Source organism: Ips typographus, unplaced genomic scaffold, assembly GCF_016097725.1.
Source record: "Ips typographus isolate SLU unplaced genomic scaffold, UJ_Ityp_2.0 IpsContig103, whole genome shotgun sequence".
Lineage (NCBI taxonomy): Eukaryota > Metazoa > Arthropoda > Insecta > Coleoptera > Curculionidae > Ips > Ips typographus.
The window spans coordinates 36547-54819 of NW_028098530.1; positions in this window are offsets into that span (position 1 = coordinate 36547).

The window sequence follows — 18273 nt, forward strand, 5'->3', positions numbered from 1 at the left end:
ACCAATGTAGTCCCAACCGACGTAGAATAGCTCAAAAGTATGAAATATGGAGACTAGAACATTAGCGGAATAGATCTAAGCCGGTTTTGAGGCGAAATCGATCTATGCCAGTTTTGAGACGAAATAATACAATTTGGCACAGATTGACAACAAACGAGTGAAATCCAGCGACCAAAGAGGTCCCAAAAGACGTAGAATAGCTCAAAAGTATCAGATATGCAGACTAAAACATTAGCGGAATAGATCTATGCCGGTTTTGAGACGACATAATACAATGGCACAGATTGACAACAAACGTGTGAAATCCAGCGACCAAAGAGGTCCCAAAAGACGTAGAATAGCTCAAAAGTATCAGATATGCAGACTAAAACATTAGCGGAATAGATCTATGCCGGTTTTGAGACGAAATAATACAATTTGGCACAGATTGACAACGAACGAGTGAAATCCAGCGACCAAAGTGGTCCCAACAAACGTATAATAGCTCAAAAGTATCAACCATATGGTTGGAAAGCCCATTTCATTAGCTATCCATCGACATATAAAAGTTCACACCTTGTCAGTCAAATAAGGCAGGTAGAGAGGTTTAAACAAAACAGTGCAAAAAAATTTGACAGAGAATTTAAGTCAAGTTTAAAGCCCTCTATCGGTCAAACTACTGAACCAATCAGCCCAAGTTGACATATCGTTGGGAAGCCCATTTCATTAGCTATCCATCGACATTATGAAAATTGATCAAAATCATGAAAATTGGTTCAAAAACTAAAAAATGAGCAAAATCATGAAAATTGATAAAAATAATGAAAATTATGAAAATTGATCAAAATCATGAAAATTGGTTCAAAAACTAAAAAATTAGCAAACTCATGAAAATTGTTTTAAAAACTAAAAAATGAGCAAAATCATGAAAATTGATAAAAATCATGAAAATTTCTCCAAAAACTAAAAAATATCAAAATCATGAAAATTGATCAAAACCTGAAAATTGGTTTAAAAATTAAAAAATTAGCAAAATTATGAAAATTGATCAAAATCATGAAAATTGGTTCAAAAACTAAAAAATGAGCAAAATCATGAAAATTGATAAAAATCATGAAAATTATGAAAATTGATCAAAATCATGAAAATTATGAAAATTGAAGTGAAGAACTCAAAAGTATCAAATATGCAGACTAGAAAATCAGCGGAAAGATCTATGCCGGTTTTGAGACGAAATAATACAATTTGGCACAGATTGACCACGAACGAGTGAAATCCAGCGACCAATGTAGTCCGAACCGATGTAGAATAGCTCAAAAGTATCAAATATGCAGACTAGAACATCAGCGGAATCGATCTATGCCGGTTTTGAGACGAAATAATACAATTTGGCACAGATTGACCACGAACGAGTAAAATCCAGCGACCAATGTAGTCCGAACCGATGTAGAATAGCTCAAAAGTATCAAATATGCAGACTAGAACATTAGCGGAATCGATCTATGCCGGTTTTGAGGCGGAATCGATCTATGCCGGTTTTGAGACGAAATAATACAATTTGGCACAGATTGACCACGAACGAGTGAAATCCAGCGACCAAAGTGGTCCCAACAGACGTAGAATAGCTCAGCAGTATCAAATATGCAGACTAGAACCTCAGCGGAATCGATCTATGCCGGTTTTGATACGAAATAATACAATTTGGCACTGATTGACCACGAACGAGTGAAATCCAGCGACCAATGTAGTCCCAACCGACGTAGAATAGCTCAAAAGTATCAAATATGCAGACTAGAACATTAGCGGAATCGATCTATGCCGGTTTTGAGGCGGAATCGATCTATGCCGGTTTTGAGACGAAATAATACCATTTGGCACAGATTGACCACGAACGAGTGAAATCCAGCGACCAAAGTGGTCCCAACAGACGTAGAATAGCTCAGCAGTATCAAATATGCAGACTAGAACATTAGCGGAATAGATCTATGCCGGTTTTGAGGCGGAATCGATCTATGCCAGTTTTGAGACGAAATAATACAATTTGGCACAGATTGACAACGAACGAGTGAAATCCAGCGACCAAAGTGGTCCCAACAAACGTATAATAGCTCAAAAGTATCAACCATATGGTTGGAAAGCCCATTTCATTAGCTATCCATCGACATATAAAAGTTCACACCTTGTCAGTCAAATAAGGCAGGTAGAGAGGTTTAAACAAAACAGTGCAAAAAAATTTGACAGAGAATTTAAGTCAAGTTTAAAGCCCTCTATCGGTCAAACTACTGAACCAATCAGCCCAAGTTGCCATATCGTTGGGAAGCCCATTTCATTAGCTATCCATCGACATTATGAAAATTGATCAAAATCATGAAAATTGGTTCAAAAACTAAAAAATGAGCAAAATCATGAAAATTGATAAAAATAATGAAAATTATGAAAATTGATCAAAATCATGAAAATTGGTTCAAAAACTAAAAAATTAGCAAACTCATGAAAATTGTTTTAAAAACTAAAAAATGAGCAAAATCATGAAAATTGATAAAAATCATGAAAATTTCTCCAAAAACTAAAAAATATCAAAATCATGAAAATTGATCAAAACCTGAAAATTGGTTTAAAAATTAAAAAATTAGCAAAATTATGAAAATTGATCAAAATCATGAAAATTGGTTCAAAAACTAAAAAATGAGCAAAATCATGAAAATTGATAAAAATCATGAAAATTATGAAAATTGATCAAAATCATGAAAATTATGAAAATTGAAGTGAAGAACTCAAAAGTATCAAATATGCAGACTAGAAAATCAGCGGAAAGATCTATGCCGGTTTTGAGACGAAATAATACAATTTGGCACAGATTGACCACGAACGAGTGAAATCCAGCGACCAATGTAGTCCGAACCGATGTAGAATAGCTCAAAAGTATCAAATATGCAGACTAGAACATCAGCGGAATCGATCTATGCCGGTTTTGAGACGAAATAATACAATTTGGCACAGATTGACCACGAACGAGTAAAATCCAGCGACCAATGTAGTCCGAACCGATGTAGAATAGCTCAAAAGTATCAAATATGCAGACTAGAACATTAGCGGAATCGATCTATGCCGGTTTTGAGGCGGAATCGATCTATGCCGGTTTTGAGACGAAATAATACAATTTGGCACAGATTGACCACGAACGAGTGAAATCCAGCGACCAAAGTGGTCCCAACAGACGTAGAATAGCTCAGCAGTATCAAATATGCAGACTAGAACCTCAGCGGAATCGATCTATGCCGGTTTTGATACGAAATAATACAATTTGGCACTGATTGACCACGAACGAGTGAAATCCAGCGACCAATGTAGTCCCAACCGACGTAGAATAGCTCAAAAGTATCAAATATGCAGACTAGAACATTAGCGGAATCGATCTATGCCGGTTTTGAGGCGGAATCGATCTATGCCGGTTTTGAGACGAAATAATACCATTTGGCACAGATTGACCACGAACGAGTGAAATCCAGCGACCAAAGTGGTCCCAACAGACGTAGAATAGCTCAGCAGTATCAAATATGCAGACTAGAACATTAGCGGAATAGATCTATGCCGGTTTTGATACGAAATAATACAATTTGGCACTGATTGACCACGAACGAGTGAAATCCAGCGACCAATGTAGTCCCAACCGACGTAGAATAGCTCAAAAGTATCAAATATGCAGACTAGAACATTAGCGGAATCGATCTATGCCGGTTTTGAGGCGGAATCGATCTATGCCGGTTTTGAGACGAAATAATACCATTTGGCACAGATTGACCACGAACGAGTGAAATCCAGCGACCAAAGTGGTCCCAACAGACGTAGAATAGCTCAGCAGTATCAAATATGCAGACTAGAACATTAGCGGAATAGATCTATGCCGGTTTTGAGGCGGAATCGATCTATGCCAGTTTTGAGATGAAATAATACAATTTGGCACAGATTGACCACGAACGAGTGAAATCCAGCGACCAAAGTGGTCCCAACAGACGTAGAATAGCTCAAAAGTATCAAATATGCAGACTAGAACATTAGCGGAATAGATCTATGCCGGTTTTGAGGCGGAATCGATCTATGCCAGTTTTGAGATGATATAATACAATTTGGCACAGATTGACTACGAACGACTGAAATCCAGCGACCAATGTAGTCCGTACCAAAATAGTCCCAACCGACGTAGAATAGCTCAGCAGTATCAAATATGCAGACTAGAACATCAGCGGAATCGATCTATGCCGGTTTTGAGACGAAATAATACAATTTGGCACAGATTGACCACGAACGAGTGAAATCCAGCTACCAATGTAGTCCGAACCGACGTAGAATAGCTCAAAAGTATCAAATATGCAGACTAGAACATTAGCGGAATAGATCTATGCTGGTTTTGAGGCGAAATCGATATATGCCGGTTTTGAGACGAAAACGATCTACGCCGGTTTTGAGACGAAATAATACCATTTGGCACAGATTGACCACGAACGAGTAAAATCCAGCGACCAAAATAGTCCCAACCGACGTAGAATAGCTCAAAAGTATCAAATATGCAGACTAGAACATCAGCGGAATCGATCTATGCCGGTTTTGCCACGAAATAATACAATTTGGCACAGATTGACCACGAACGAGTAATATCCAGCGACCAATGTAGTCCCAACCGACGTAGAATAGCTCAAAAGTATCAAATATGCAGACTAGAACATTAGCGGAATAGATCTATACCGGTATTGAGGCGAAATCATGAAAATTGGTTCAAAAACTAAAAAATGAGCAAAATCATGAAAATTGATAAAAATAATGAAAATTTTTCAACCCATCTAATGATCTACTGTATGAACGGACTAACTTAATTAAAATAACGGACCGACATCAAAAAATACAAACAAAATGGAAAAACAAAAAAGACAACTGGACAATAATTAATAAGTTATGCCTCACCCGACAGACCCGAACCTCACGATACCTGACGCCAAACACAACTTTGACAGAACACTACCAAGACATACATTAACTCTAGATATAAGTACTGTATTATTGAAATTGTACATACATATAGATAGCTTATAAATAGTGTATATTATTAATCTCTAAACGATGTTATTACTATGGGCAGAAAGGCCACTAGGGCCGATAGCCTTTTCTTTTGGAGAATAAAGATTGTATATATATATATATATATAATGAAAATTATGAAAATCAAAATCATGAAAATTGGTTCAAAAACTAAAAAATGAGCAAAATCATGAAAATTGATAAAAAAAATAATGAAAATTATGAAAATTGATCAAAATCATGAAAATTGGTTCAAAAACTAAAAAATTAGCAAAATCATGAAAACTGATAAAAATCATGAAAATGATGAAAATTGATCAAAATCATGAAAATTGGTTCAAAAACTAAAAAATGAGCAAAATCATGAAAATTGATAAAAATCATGAAAATTATGAAAATTGATCAAAATCATGAAAATTGGTTCAAAAACTAAAAAATGAGCAAAATCATGAAAATTGGTTCAAAAACTAAAAAATGAGCAAAATCATGAAAATTGATAAAAATCATGAAAATTATGAAAATTGATCAAAATCATGAAAATTGTTTTAAAAACTAAAAAATGCGCAAAATTATGAAAATTGATCAAAATCATGAAAATTATGAAAATTGAAGTGAAGAACTCAAAAGTATCAAATATGCAGACTAGAAAATCAGCGGAAAGATCTATGCCGGTTTTGAGACGAAGTAATACAATTTGGCACAGATTGACCACGAACGAGTGAAATCCAGCGACCAATGTAGTCCCAACCGACGTAGAATAGCTCAAAAGTATCAAATATGCAGACTAGAACATTAGCGGAATCGATCTATGCCAGTTTTGAGATGAAATAATACAATTTGGCACAGATTGACTACGAACGACTGAAATCCAGCGACCAATGTAGTCCGTACCAAAATAGTCCCAACCGACGTAGAATAGCTCAGCAGTATCAAATATGCAGACTAGAACATCAGCGGAATCGATCTATGCCGGTTTTGAGGCGGAATCGATCTATGCCGGTTTTGCCACGAAATAATACAATTTGGCACAGATTGACCACGAACGAGTAAAATCCAGCGACCAATGTAGTCCCAACCGACGTAGAATAGCTCAAAAGTATCAAATATGTAGACTAGAACATTAGCGGAATAGATCTATACCGGTATTGAGGCGAAATCATGAAAATTGGTTCAAAAACTAAAAAATGAGCAAAATCATGAAGATTATGAAAATTGATCAAAATCATGAAAATTGGTTCAAAAACTAAAAAATGAGCAAAATCATGAAAATTGATAAAAATAATGAAAATTATGAAAATCAAAATCATGAAAATTGGTTCAAAAACTAAAAAATGAGCAAAATCATGAAAAATGATAAAAATCATGAAAATTGATCAAAATCATGAAAATTGGTTCAAAAACTAAAAAATGAGCAAAATCATGAAAATTGATAAAAATAATGAAAATTATGAAAATTGATCAAAATCATGAAAATTGGTTCAAAAACTAAAAAATTAGCAAAATCATGAAAACTGATAAAAATCTTGAAAATGATGAAAATTGATCAAAATCATGAAAATTGTGAAAATTGAACAAAATCATGAAAATTGGTTCAAAAACTAAAAAATGAGCAAAATCATGAAAATTGATAAAAATCATGAAAATTATGAAAATTGATCAAAATCATGAAAATTGGTTCAAAAACTAAAAAATGAGCAAAATCATGAAAATTGGTTCAAAAACTAAAAAATGAGCAAAATCATGAAAATTGATAAAAATCATGAAAATTATGAAAATTGATCAAAATCATGAAAATTGTTTTAAAAACTAAAAAATGCGCAAAATTATGAAAATTGATCAAAAACATGGAAATTGAAGTGAAGAACTCAAAAGTATCAAATATGCAGACTAGAAAATCAGCGGAAAGATCTATGCCGGTTTTGAGACGAAATAATACAATTTGGCACAGATTGACCACGAACGAGTGAAATCCAGCGACCAATGTAGTCCCAACCGACGTAGAATAGCTCAAAAGTATCAAATATGCAGACTAGAACATCAGCGGAATCGATCTATGCCGGTTTTGAGACGAAATAATACAATTTGGCACAGATTGTCCACGAACGAGTAAAATCCAGCGACCAATGTAGTCCCAACCGACGTAGAATAGCTCAAAAGTATCAAATATGCAGACTAGAACATCAGCGGAATCGATCTATGCCGGTTTTGCCACGAAATAATACAATTTGGCACAGATTGACCACGAACGAGTGAAATCCAGCTACCAAAATAGTCCCAACCGACGTAGAATAGCTCAAAAGTATCAAATATGCAGACTAGAACATTAGCGGAATAGATCTATACCGGTATTGAGGCGAAATCATGAAAATTGGTTCAAAAACTAAAAAATGAGCAAAATCATGAAGATTATGAAAATTGATCAAAATCATGAAAATTGGTTCAAAAACTAAAAAATGAGCAAAATCATGAAAATTGATAAAAAATAATGAAAATTATGAAAATCAAAATCATGAAAATTGGTTCAAGAACTAAAAAATGAGCAAAATCATGAAAATTATGAAAATTGATCAAAATCATGAAAATTGGTTCAAAAACTAAAAAATGAGCAAAATCATGAAAATTGATAAAAATAATGAAAATTATGAAAATTATGAAAATTATGAAAATCAAAATCATGAAAATTGGTTCAAAAACTAAAAAATGAGCAAAATCATGAAAAATGATAAAAATCATGAAAATTGGTTCAAAAACTAAAAAATGAGCAAAATCATGAAAATTGATAAAAATAATGAAAATTATGAAAATTGATCAAAATCATGAAAATTGTGAAAATTGAACAAAATCATGAAAATTGGTTCAAAAACTAAAAAATGAGCAAAATCATGAAAATTGATAAAAATCATGAAAATTATGAAAATTGATCAAAATCATGAAAATTGGTTCAAAAACTAAAAAAATGAGCAAAATCATGAAAATTGGTTCAAAAACTAAAAAATGAGCAAAATCATGAAAATTGATAAAAATCATGAAAATTATGAAAATTGATCAAAATCATGAAAATTGTTTTAAAAACTAAAAAATGCGCAAAATTATGAAAATTGATCAAAATCATGGAAATTGAAGTGAAGAACTCAAAAGTATCAAATATGCAGACTAGAAAATCAGCGGAAAGATCTATGCCGGTTTTGAGACGAAATAATACAATTTGGCACAGATTGACTAAGAACGACTGAAATCCAGCGACCAATGTAGTCCCAACCGATGTAGAATAGCTCAAAAGTATCAAATATGCAGACTAGAACATTAGCGGAATAGATCTATGCCGGTTTTGAGGCGAAATCGATCTATGCCGGTTTTGAGACGAAATAGTACAATTTGGCACAGATTGACAACAAACGAGTGAAATCCAGCGACCAAAGTGGTCCCAACGTAGAATAGCTCAACAGTATCAAATATGCAGACTAGAACATCGGCGGAATCGATCTATGCCGGTTTTGAGACGAAATAATACAATTTGGCACAGATTGACTAAGAACGACTGAAATCCAGCGACCAATGTAGTCCCAACCGATGTAGAATAGCTCAAAAGTATCAAATATGCAGACTCGAACATCAGCGGAATCGATCTATGCCGGTTTTGAGACGAAATAATACAATTTGGCACAGATTGACCACGAACGAGTGAAATCCAGCTACCAATGTAGTCCAAACCGACGTAGAATAGCTCAAAAGTATCAAATATGCAGACTAGAACATTAGCGGAATAGATCTATGCTGGTTTTGAGGCGAAATCGATCTATGCCGGTTTTGAGACGAAATAATACAATTTGGCACAGATTCACCACGAACGAGTGAAATCCAGCGACCAATGTAGTCCCAACCGACGTAGAATAGCTCAAAAGTATCAAATATGCAGACTAGAACATTAGCGGAATCGATCTATGCCGGTTTTGAGGCGGAATCGATCTATGCCGGTTTTGAGGCGAAATCGATCTATGCCGGTTTTGAGACGAAATCATACCATTTGGCACAGATTGACCACGAACGAGTAAAATCCAGCGACCAAAATAGTCCCAACCGACGTAGAATAGCTCAAAAGTATCAAATATGCAGACTAGAACATCAGCGGAATCGATCTATGCCGGTTTTGCCACGAAATAATACAATTTGGCACAGGTTGACCACGAACGAGTGAAATCCAGCGACCAATGTAGTCCCAACCGATGTAGAATAGCTCAAAAGTATCAAATATGCAGACTAGAACATTAGCGGAATAGATCTATGCCGGTTTTGAGGCGAAATCGATCTATGCCGGTTTTGAGACGAAATAATACAATTTGGCACAGATTGACTACGAACGACTGAAATCCAGCGACCAATGTAGTCCGTACCAAAATAGTCCCAACCGACGTAGAATAGCTCAAAAGTATCAAATATGCAGACTAGAACATCAGCGGAATCGATCTATGCCGGTTTTGAGACGAAATAATACAATTTGGCACAGATTGACCACGAACGAGTGAAATCCAGCTACCAATGTAGTCCAAACCGACGTAGAATAGCTCAAAAGTATCAAATATGCAGACTAGAACATTAGCGGAATAGATCTATGCTGGTTTTGAGGCGAAATCGATCTATGCCGGTTTTGAGACGAAATAATACCATTTGGCACAGATTGACCACGAACGAGTGAAATCCAGCGACCAAAGTGGTCCCAACAGACGTAGAATAGCTCAGCAGTATCAAATATGCAGACTAGAACATTAGAACATCAGCGGAATCGATCTATGCCGGTTTTGAGACGAAATAATACAATTTGGCACAGATTGACAACGAACGAGTGAAATCCAGCGACCAATGTAGTCCCAACAGACGTAGAATAGCTCAAAAGTATCAGATATGCAGACTAGAACATTAGCGGAATAGATCTATGCCGGTTTTGAGGCGGAATCGATCTATGCCAGTTTTGAGATGAAATAATACAATTTGGCACAGATTGACTACGAACGACTGAAATCCAGCGACAAATGTAGTCCGTACCAAAATAGTCCCAACCGACGTAGAATAGCTCAAAAGTATCAAATATGCAGACTAGAACATCAGCGGAATCGATCTATGCCGGTTTTGAGACGAAATAATACAATTTGGCACAGATTGACCACGAACGAGTGAAATCCAGCTACCAATGTAGTCCGAACCGACGTAGAATAGCTCAAAAGTATCAAATATGCAGACTAGAACATTAGCGGAATAGATCTATGCTGGTTTTGAGGCGAAATCAATCTATGCCGGTTTTGAGACGAAATAATACCATTTGGCACAGATTGACCACGAACGAGTGAAATCCAGAGACCAAAGTGGTCCCAACAGACGTAGAATAGCTCAGCAGTATCAAATATGCAGACTAGAACATCAGCGGAATCGATCTATGCCGGTTTTGAGACGAAATAATACAATTTGGCACAGATAGACCACGAACGAGTAAAATCCAGCGACCAATGTAGTCCCAACCGACGTAGAATAGCTCAAAAGTATCAAATATGCAGACTAGAACATTAGCGGAATAGATCTATGCTGGTTTTGAGGCGAAATAATACTATTTGGCACAGATTGACCACGAACAAGTGAAATCCAGAGACCAAAGTGGTCCCAACAGACGTAGAATAGCTCAAAAGTATCAAATATGCAGACTAGAACATCAGCGGATTCGATCTATGCCGGTTTTGAGACGACATAATACAATTTGGCACAGATTGACAACAAACGAGTGAAATCCAGCGACCAAAGAGGTCCCAAAAGACGTCGAATAGCTCAAAAGTATCAAATATGCAAACTAAAACATTAGCGGAATAGATCTGCCGTTTTGAGGCGGTATCGATCTATGCCGGTTTTGAGACGAAATAATACAATTTGGCACAGATTGACAACGAACGAGTGAAATCCAGCGACCAATGGGGTCCCAACAAACGTATAATAGCTCAAAAGTATCAACCATATGGTTGGAAAGCCCATTTCATTAGCTATCCATCGACATATAAAAGTTCACACCTTGTCAGTCAAATAAGGCAGGTAGAGAGGTTTAAACAAAACAGTGCAAAAAAAATTTGACAGAAAATTTAAGTCAAGTTTGAAGCCCTCTATCGGTCAAACTACTGAACCAATCAGCCCAAGTTGCCATATCGTTGGAAAGCCCATTTCATTAGCTATCCATCGACATTATGAAAATTGATCAAAATCATGAAAATTGGTTCAAAAACTAAAAAATGAGCAAAATCATGAAAATTGATAATAATCATGAAAATTATGAAAATTGATCAAAATCATGAAAATTGGTTCAAAAACTAAAAAATGAGCAAAATCATGAAAATTGATAAAAATGATGAAAATTGATCAAAATCATGAAAATTGATCAAAATCATGAAAATTGGTTCAAAAACTAAAAAATGAGCAAAATCATGAAAATAGATAAAAATAATGAAAATTATGAAAATTGATCAAAATCATGAAAATTGGTTCAAAAACTAAAAAATGAGCGAAATCATGAAAATTGATAAAAATCATGAAAATGATGAAAATTGATCAAAATCATGAAAATTGTGAAAATTGATCAAAATCATGAAAATTGATAAAAATCATGAAAATTATGAAAATTGATCAAAATCATGAAAATTGGTTCAAAAACTAAAAAATGAGCAAAATCGTGAAAATTGATAAAAATCATGAAAATTATGAAAATTGATCAAAAATTGTTTTAAAAACTAAAAAATGAGCAAGATTATGAAAATTGATCAAAATCATGAAAATTATGAAAATTGAAGCGAAGAACTCAAAAGTATCAAATATGCAGACTAGAAAATCAGCGGAAAGATCTATGCCGGTTTTGAGACGAAATAATACAATTTGGCACAGATTGACCACGAACGAGTGAAATCCAGCGACCAATGTAGTCTCAACCGACGTAGAATAGCTCAAAAGTATCAAATATGCAGACTAGAACATTAGCGGAATCGATCTATGCCGGTTTTGAGGCGGAATCGATCTATGCCGGTTTTGAGACGAAATAATACAATTTGGCACAGATTGACCACGAACGAGTGAAATCCAGAGACCAAAGTGGTCCCAACAGACGTAGAATAGCTCAGCAGTATCAAATATGCAGACTAGAACATCAGCGGAATCGATCTATGCCGGTTTTGAGACGAAATAATACAATTTGGCACAGATAGACCACGAACGAGTAAAATCCAGCGACCAATGTAGTCCCAACCGACGTAGAATAGCTCAAAAGTATCAAATATGCAGACTAGAACATTAGCGGAATAGATCTATGCTGGTTTTGAGGCGAAATAATACTATTTGGCACAGATTGACCACGAACAAGTGAAATCCAGAGACCAAAGTGGTCCCAACAGACGTAGAATAGCTCAAAAGTATCAAATATGCAGACTAGAACATTAGCGGAATAGATCTATGCCGGTTTTGAGGCGGAGTCGATCTATACCAGTTTTGAGATGAAATAATACAATTTGGCACAGATTGACCAGGAACGAGTAAAATCCAGCGACCAATGTAGTCCGAACCGACGTAGAATAGCTCAAAAGTATCAAATATGCAGACTAGAACATTAGCGGAATAGATCTATGCCGGTTTTGAGGCGAAATCGATCTATGCCGGTTTTGAGACGAAATAGTACAATTTGGCACAGATTGACAACAAACGAGTGAAATCCAGCGACCAAAGTGGTCCCAACGTAGAATAGCTCAACAGTATCAAATATGCAGACTAGAACATCAGCGGAATCGATCTATGCCGGTTTTGAGACGAAATAATACAATTTGGCACAGATTGACTAAGAACGACTGAAATCCAGCGACCAATGTAGTCCCAACCGACGTAGAATAGCTCAAAAGTATGAAATATGGAGACTAGAACATTAGCGGAATAGATCTAAGCCGGTTTTGAGGCGATATCGATCTATGCCAGTTTTGAGACGAAATAATACAATTTGGCACAGATTGACAACAAACGAGTGAAATCCAGCGACCAAAGAGGTCCGAACCGACGTAGAATAGCTCAAAAGTATCAAATATGCAGACTAGAACATTAGCGGAATAGATCTATGCCGGTTTTGAGGCGAAATCGATCTATGCCGGTTTTGAGACGAAATAGTACAATTTGGCACAGATTGACAACAAACGAGTGAAATCCAGCGACCAAAGTGGTCCCAACGTAGAATAGCTCAACAGTATCAAATATGCAGACTAGAACATCAGCGGAATCGATCTATGCCGGTTTTGAGACGAAATAATACAATTTGGCACAGATTGACTAAGAACGACTGAAATCCAGCGACCAATGTAGTCCCAACCGACGTAGAATAGCTCAAAAGTATGAAATATGGAGACTAGAACATTAGCGGAATAGATCTAAGCCGGTTTTGAGGCGAAATCGATCTATGCCAGTTTTGAGACGAAATAATACAATTTGGCACAGATTGACAACAAACGAGTGAAATCCAGCGACCAAAGAGGTCCCAAAAGACGTAGAATAGCTCAAAAGTATCAGATATGCAGACTAAAACATTAGCGGAATAGATCTATGCCGGTTTTGAGACGACATAATACAATGGCACAGATTGACAACAAACGTGTGAAATCCAGCGACCAAAGAGGTCCCAAAAGACGTAGAATAGCTCAAAAGTATCAGATATGCAGACTAAAACATTAGCGGAATAGATCTATGCCGGTTTTGAGACGAAATAATACAATTTGGCACAGATTGACAACGAACGAGTGAAATCCAGCGACCAAAGTGGTCCCAACAAACGTATAATAGCTCAAAAGTATCAACCATATGGTTGGAAAGCCCATTTCATTAGCTATCCATCGACATATAAAAGTTCACACCTTGTCAGTCAAATAAGGCAGGTAGAGAGGTTTAAACAAAACAGTGCAAAAAAATTTGACAGAGAATTTAAGTCAAGTTTAAAGCCCTCTATCGGTCAAACTACTGAACCAATCAGCCCAAGTTGACATATCGTTGGGAAGCCCATTTCATTAGCTATCCATCGACATTATGAAAATTGATCAAAATCATGAAAATTGGTTCAAAAACTAAAAAATGAGCAAAATCATGAAAATTGATAAAAATAATGAAAATTATGAAAATTGATCAAAATCATGAAAATTGGTTCAAAAACTAAAAAATTAGCAAACTCATGAAAATTGTTTTAAAAACTAAAAAATGAGCAAAATCATGAAAATTGATAAAAATCATGAAAATTTCTCCAAAAACTAAAAAATATCAAAATCATGAAAATTGATCAAAACCTGAAAATTGGTTTAAAAATTAAAAAATTAGCAAAATTATGAAAATTGATCAAAATCATGAAAATTGGTTCAAAAACTAAAAAATGAGCAAAATCATGAAAATTGATAAAAATCATGAAAATTATGAAAATTGATCAAAATCATGAAAATTATGAAAATTGAAGTGAAGAACTCAAAAGTATCAAATATGCAGACTAGAAAATCAGCGGAAAGATCTATGCCGGTTTTGAGACGAAATAATACAATTTGGCACAGATTGACCACGAACGAGTGAAATCCAGCGACCAATGTAGTCCGAACCGATGTAGAATAGCTCAAAAGTATCAAATATGCAGACTAGAACATCAGCGGAATCGATCTATGCCGGTTTTGAGACGAAATAATACAATTTGGCACAGATTGACCACGAACGAGTAAAATCCAGCGACCAATGTAGTCCGAACCGATGTAGAATAGCTCAAAAGTATCAAATATGCAGACTAGAACATTAGCGGAATCGATCTATGCCGGTTTTGAGGCGGAATCGATCTATGCCGGTTTTGAGACGAAATAATACAATTTGGCACAGATTGACCACGAACGAGTGAAATCCAGCGACCAAAGTGGTCCCAACAGACGTAGAATAGCTCAGCAGTATCAAATATGCAGACTAGAACCTCAGCGGAATCGATCTATGCCGGTTTTGATACGAAATAATACAATTTGGCACTGATTGACCACGAACGAGTGAAATCCAGCGACCAATGTAGTCCCAACCGACGTAGAATAGCTCAAAAGTATCAAATATGCAGACTAGAACATTAGCGGAATCGATCTATGCCGGTTTTGAGGCGGAATCGATCTATGCCGGTTTTGAGACGAAATAATACCATTTGGCACAGATTGACCACGAACGAGTGAAATCCAGCGACCAAAGTGGTCCCAACAGACGTAGAATAGCTCAGCAGTATCAAATATGCAGACTAGAACATTAGCGGAATAGATCTATGCCGGTTTTGAGGCGGAATCGATCTATGCCAGTTTTGAGACGAAATAATACAATTTGGCACAGATTGACAACGAACGAGTGAAATCCAGCGACCAAAGTGGTCCCAACAAACGTATAATAGCTCAAAAGTATCAACCATATGGTTGGAAAGCCCATTTCATTAGCTATCCATCGACATATAAAAGTTCACACCTTGTCAGTCAAATAAGGCAGGTAGAGAGGTTTAAACAAAACAGTGCAAAAAAATTTGACAGAGAATTTAAGTCAAGTTTAAAGCCCTCTATCGGTCAAACTACTGAACCAATCAGCCCAAGTTGCCATATCGTTGGGAAGCCCATTTCATTAGCTATCCATCGACATTATGAAAATTGATCAAAATCATGAAAATTGGTTCAAAAACTAAAAAATGAGCAAAATCATGAAAATTGATAAAAATAATGAAAATTATGAAAATTGATCAAAATCATGAAAATTGGTTCAAAAACTAAAAAATTAGCAAACTCATGAAAATTGTTTTAAAAACTAAAAAATGAGCAAAATCATGAAAATTGATAAAAATCATGAAAATTTCTCCAAAAACTAAAAAATATCAAAATCATGAAAATTGATCAAAACCTGAAAATTGGTTTAAAAATTAAAAAATTAGCAAAATTATGAAAATTGATCAAAATCATGAAAATTGGTTCAAAAACTAAAAAATGAGCAAAATCATGAAAATTGATAAAAATCATGAAAATTATGAAAATTGATCAAAATCATGAAAATTATGAAAATTGAAGTGAAGAACTCAAAAGTATCAAATATGCAGACTAGAAAATCAGCGGAAAGATCTATGCCGGTTTTGAGACGAAATAATACAATTTGGCACAGATTGACCACGAACGAGTGAAATCCAGCGACCAATGTAGTCCGAACCGATGTAGAATAGCTCAAAAGTATCAAATATGCAGACTAGAACATCAGCGGAATCGATCTATGCCGGTTTTGAGACGAAATAATACAATTTGGCACAGATTGACCACGAACGAGTAAAATCCAGCGACCAATGTAGTCCGAACCGATGTAGAATAGCTCAAAAGTATCAAATATGCAGACTAGAACATTAGCGGAATCGATCTATGCCGGTTTTGAGGCGGAATCGATCTATGCCGGTTTTGAGACGAAATAATACAATTTGGCACAGATTGACCACGAACGAGTGAAATCCAGCGACCAAAGTGGTCCCAACAGACGTAGAATAGCTCAGCAGTATCAAATATGCAGACTAGAACCTCAGCGGAATCGATCTATGCCGGTTTTGATACGAAATAATACAATTTGGCACTGATTGACCACGAACGAGTGAAATCCAGCGACCAATGTAGTCCCAACCGACGTAGAATAGCTCAAAAGTATCAAATATGCAGACTAGAACATTAGCGGAATCGATCTATGCCGGTTTTGAGGCGGAATCGATCTATGCCGGTTTTGAGACGAAATAATACCATTTGGCACAGATTGACCACGAACGAGTGAAATCCAGCGACCAAAGTGGTCCCAACAGACGTAGAATAGCTCAGCAGTATCAAATATGCAGACTAGAACATTAGCGGAATAGATCTATGCCGGTTTTGATACGAAATAATACAATTTGGCACTGATTGACCACGAACGAGTGAAATCCAGCGACCAATGTAGTCCCAACCGACGTAGAATAGCTCAAAAGTATCAAATATGCAGACTAGAACATTAGCGGAATCGATCTATGCCGGTTTTGAGGCGGAATCGATCTATGCCGGTTTTGAGACGAAATAATACCATTTGGCACAGATTGACCACGAACGAGTGAAATCCAGCGACCAAAGTGGTCCCAACAGACGTAGAATAGCTCAGCAGTATCAAATATGCAGACTAGAACATTAGCGGAATAGATCTATGCCGGTTTTGAGGCGGAATCGATCTATGCCAGTTTTGAGATGAAATAATACAATTTGGCACAGATTGACCACGAACGAGTGAAATCCAGCGACCAAAGTGGTCCCAACAGACGTAGAATAGCTCAAAAGTATCAAATATGCAGACTAGAACATTAGCGGAATAGATCTATGCCGGTTTTGAGGCGGAATCGATCTATGCCAGTTTTGAGATGATATAATACAATTTGGCACAGATTGACTACGAACGACTGAAATCCAGCGACCAATGTAGTCCGTACCAAAATAGTCCCAACCGACGTAGAATAGCTCAGCAGTATCAAATATGCAGACTAGAACATCAGCGGAATCGATCTATGCCGGTTTTGAGACGAAATAATACAATTTGGCACAGATTGACTACGAACGAGTGAAATCCAGCTACCAATGTAGTCCGTACCAAAATAGTCCCAACCGACGTAGAATAGCTCAGCAGTATCAAATATGCAGACTAGAACATCAGCGGAATCGATCTATGCCGGTTTTGAGGCGGAATCGATCTATGCCGGTTTTGCCACGAAATAATACAATTTGGCACAGATTGACCACGAACGAGTAAAATCCAGCGACCAATGTAGTCCCAACCGACGTAGAATAGCTCAAAAGTATCAAATATGTAGACTAGAACATTAGCGGAATAGATCTATACCGGTATTGAGGCGAAATCATGAAAATTGGTTCAAAAACTAAAAAATGAGCAAAATCATGAAGATTATGAAAATTGATCAAAATCATGAAAATTGGTTCAAAAACTAAAAAATGAGCAAAATCATGAAAATTGATAAAAATAATGAAAATTATGAAAATCAAAATCATGAAAATTGGTTCAAAAACTAAAAAATGAGCAAAATCATGAAAAATGATAAAAATCATGAAAATTGATCAAAATCATGAAAATTGGTTCAAAAACTAAAAAATGAGCAAAATCATGAAAATTGATAAAAATAATGAA